Genomic DNA, 5,069 nt, shown 5'->3' on the forward strand with positions numbered 1-5,069 from the left:
GACTTACAAATAAGAAAAAGTAACTAAAACTAAAAAGTTACAACTCTATAAATACTATCTACCCACATATTTAAGAAAATAAAGAAATTAAATAAAATTAACACATGCATATAACAACAACATTTCAATAATAAACATATCAATGAAAAAATTAAATAAAAAGCTACTACTATCCCTTGCCGGTGTCCCTGCCCGGTGGAGTCGCACGGTAGAGTCGATGGTCTTTACACTCTTTACTTTTTTACTTTTGTCATTTAGCAGACGCTTTTGTCCAAAGCGACTTACAAATAAGAAAAAGTAACTAAAACTAAAAAGTTACAACTCTATAAATACTATCTACCCACATATTTAAGAAAATAAAGAAATTAAATAAAATTAACACATGCATATAACAACAACATTTCAATAATAAACATATCAATGAAAAAATTAAATAAAAAGCTACTACTATCCCTTGCCGGTGTCCCTGCCCGGTGGAGTCGCACGGTAGAGTCGATGGTCTTTACACTCTTTACTTTTTTACTTTTGTCATTTAGCAGACGCTTTTGTCCAAAGCGACTTACAAATAAGAAAAAGTAACTAAAACTAAAAAGTTACAACTCTATAAATACTATCTACCCACATATTTAAGAAAATAAAGAAATTAAATAAAATTAACACATGCATATAACAACAACATTTCAATAATAAACATATCAATGAAAAAATTAAATAAAAAGCTACTACTATCCCTTGCCGGTGTCCCTGCCCGGTGGAGTCGCACGGTAGAGTCGATGGTCTTTACACTCTTTACTTTTTTACTTTTGTCATTTAGCAGACGCTTTTGTCCAAAGCGACTTACAAATAAGAAAAAGTAACTAAAACTAAAAAGTTACAACTCTATAAATACTATCTACCCACATATTTAAGAAAATAAAGAAATTAAATAAAATTAACACATGCATATAACAACAACATTTCAATAATAAACATATCAATGAAAAAATTAAATAAAAAGCTACTACTATCCCTTGCCGGTGTCCCTGCCCGGTGGAGTCGCACGGTAGAGTCGATGGTCTTTACACTCTTTACTTTTTTACTTTTGTCATTAAGCAGACGCTTTTGTCCAAAGCGACTTACAAATAAGAAAAAGTAACTAAAACTAAAAAGTTACAACTCTATAAATACTATCTACCCACATATTTAAGAAAATAAAGAAATTAAATAAAATTAACACATGCATATAACAACAACATTTCAATAATAAACATATCAATGAAAAAATTAAATAAAAAGCTACTACTATCCCTTGCCGGTGTCCCTGCCCGGTGGAGTCGCACGGTAGAGTCGATGGTCTTTACACTCTTTACTTTTTTACTTTTGTCATTTAGCAGACGCTTTTGTCCAAAGCGACTTACAAATAAGAAAAAGTAACTAAAACTAAAAAGTTACAACTCTATAAATACTATCTACCCACATATTTAAGAAAATAAAGAAATTAAATAAAATTAACACATGCATATAACAACAACATTTCAATAATAAACATATCAATGAAAAAATTAAATAAAAAGCTACTACTATCCCTTGCCGGTGTCCCTGCCCGGTGGAGTCGCACGGTAGAGTCGATGGTCTTTACACTCTTTACTTTTTTACTTTTGTCATTTAGCAGACGCTTTTGTCCAAAGCGACTTACAAATAAGAAAAAGTAACTAAAACTAAAAAGTTACAACTCTATAAATACTATCTACCCACATATTTAAGAAAATAAAGAAATTAAATAAAATTAACACATGCATATAACAACAACATTTCAATAATAAACATATCAATGAAAAAATTAAATAAAAAGCTACTACTATCCCTTGCCGGTGTCCCTGCCCGGTGGAGTCGCACGGTAGAGTCGATGGTCTTTACACTCTTTACTTTTTTACTTTTGTCATTTAGCAGACGCTTTTGTCCAAAGCGACTTACAAATAAGAAAAAGTAACTAAAACTAAAAAGTTACAACTCTATAAATACTATCTACCCACATATTTAAGAAAATAAAGAAATTAAATAAAATTAACACATGCATATAACAACAACATTTCAATAATAAACATATCAATGAAAAAATTAAATAAAAAGCTACTACTATCCCTTGCCGGTGTCCCTGCCCGGTGGAGTCGCACGGTAGAGTCGATGGTCTTTACACTCTTTACTTTTTTACTTTTGTCATTTAGCAGACGCTTTTGTCCAAAGCGACTTACAAATAAGAAAAAGTAACTAAAACTAAAAAGTTACAACTCTATAAATACTATCTACCCACATATTTAAGAAAATAAAGAAATTAAATAAAATTAACACATGCATATAACAACAACATTTCAATAATAAACATATCAATGAAAAAATTAAATAAAAAGCTACTACTATCCCTTGCCGGTGTCCCTGCCCGGTGGAGTCGCACGGTAGAGTCGATGGTCTTTACACTCTTTACTTTTTTACTTTTGTCATTTAGCAGACGCTTTTGTCCAAAGCGACTTACAAATAAGAAAAAGTAACTAAAACTAAAAAGTTACAACTCTATAAATACTATCTACCCACATATTTAAGAAAATAAAGAAATTAAATAAAATTAACACATGCATATAACAACAACATTTCAATAATAAACATATCAATGAAAAAATTAAATAAAAAGCTACTACTATCCCTTGCCGGTGTCCCTGCCCGGTGGAGTCGCACGGTAGAGTCGATGGTCTTTACACTCTTTACTTTTTTACTTTTGTCATTTAGCAGACGCTTTTGTCCAAAGCGACTTACAAATAAGAAAAAGTAACTAAAACTAAAAAGTTACAACTCTATAAATACTATCTACCCACATATTTAAGAAAATAAAGAAATTAAATAAAATTAACACATGCATATAACAACAACATTTCAATAATAAACATATCAATGAAAAAATTAAATAAAAAGCTACTACTATCCCTTGCCGGTGTCCCTGCCCGGTGGAGTCGCACGGTAGAGTCGATGGTCTTTACACTCTTTACTTTTTTACTTTTGTCATTTAGCAGACGCTTTTGTCCAAAGCGACTTACAAATAAGAAAAAGTAACTAAAACTAAAAAGTTACAACTCTATAAATACTATCTACCCACATATTTAAGAAAATAAAGAAATTAAATAAAATTAACACATGCATATAACAACAACATTTCAATAATAAACATATCAATGAAAAAATTAAATAAAAAGCTACTACTATCCCTTGCCGGTGTCCCTGCCCGGTGGAGTCGCACGGTAGAGTCGATGGTCTTTACACTCTTTACTTTTTTACTTTTGTCATTTAGCAGACGCTTTTGTCCAAAGCGACTTACAAATAAGAAAAAGTAACTAAAACTAAAAAGTTACAACTCTATAAATACTATCTACCCACATATTTAAGAAAATAAAGAAATTAAATAAAATTAACACATGCATATAACAACAACATTTCAATAATAAACATATCAATGAAAAAATTAAATAAAAAGCTACTACTATCCCTTGCCGGTGTCCCTGCCCGGTGGAGTCGCACGGTAGAGTCGATGGTCTTTACACTCTTTACTTTTTTACTTTTGTCATTTAGCAGACGCTTTTGTCCAAAGCGACTTACAAATAAGAAAAAGTAACTAAAACTAAAAAGTTACAACTCTATAAATACTATCTACCCACATATTTAAGAAAATAAAGAAATTAAATAAAATTAACACATGCATATAACAACAACATTTCAATAATAAACATATCAATGAAAAAATTAAATAAAAAGCTACTACTATCCCTTGCCGGTGTCCCTGCCCGGTGGAGTCGCACGGTAGAGTCGATGGTCTTTACACTCTTTACTTTTTTACTTTTGTCATTAAGCAGACGCTTTTGTCCAAAGCGACTTACAAATAAGAAAAAGTAACTAAAACTAAAAAGTTACAACTCTATAAATACTATCTACCCACATATTTAAGAAAATAAAGAAATTAAATAAAATTAACACATGCATATAACAACAACATTTCAATAATAAACATATCAATGAAAAAATTAAATAAAAAGCTACTACTATCCCTTGCCGGTGTCCCTGCCCGGTGGAGTCGCACGGTAGAGTCGATGGTCTTTACACTCTTTACTTTTTTACTTTTGTCATTTAGCAGACGCTTTTGTCCAAAGCGACTTACAAATAAGAAAAAGTAACTAAAACTAAAAAGTTACAACTCTATAAATACTATCTACCCACATATTTAAGAAAATAAAGAAATTAAATAAAATTAACACATGCATATAACAACAACATTTCAATAATAAACATATCAATGAAAAAATTAAATAAAAAGCTACTACTATCCCTTGCCGGTGTCCCTGCCCGGTGGAGTCGCACGGTAGAGTCGATGGTCTTTACACTCTTTACTTTTTTACTTTTGTCATTTAGCAGACGCTTTTGTCCAAAGCGACTTACAAATAAGAAAAAGTAACTAAAACTAAAAAGTTACAACTCTATAAATACTATCTACCCACATATTTAAGAAAATAAAGAAATTAAATAAAATTAACACATGCATATAACAACAACATTTCAATAATAAACATATCAATGAAAAAATTAAATAAAAAGCTACTACTATCCCTTGCCGGTGTCCCTGCCCGGTGGAGTCGCACGGTAGAGTCGATGGTCTTTACACTCTTTACTTTTTTACTTTTGTCATTTAGCAGACGCTTTTGTCCAAAGCGACTTACAAATAAGAAAAAGTAACTAAAACTAAAAAGTTACAACTCTATAAATACTATCTACCCACATATTTAAGAAAATAAAGAAATTAAATAAAATTAACACATGCATATAACAACAACATTTCAATAATAAACATATCAATGAAAAAATTAAATAAAAAGCTACTACTATCCCTTGCCGGTGTCCCTGCCCGGTGGAGTCGCACGGTAGAGTCGATGGTCTTTACACTCTTTACTTTTTTACTTTTGTCATTTAGCAGACGCTTTTGTCCAAAGCGACTTACAAATAAGAAAAAGTAACTAAAACTAAAAAGTTACAACTCTATAAATACTATCTACCCA

The sequence above is a fragment of the Barbus barbus genome (genome assembly GCF_936440315.1).
Source record: "Barbus barbus genome assembly, chromosome: 21".
In the NCBI taxonomy this organism is placed as follows: domain Eukaryota; kingdom Metazoa; phylum Chordata; class Actinopteri; order Cypriniformes; family Cyprinidae; genus Barbus; species Barbus barbus.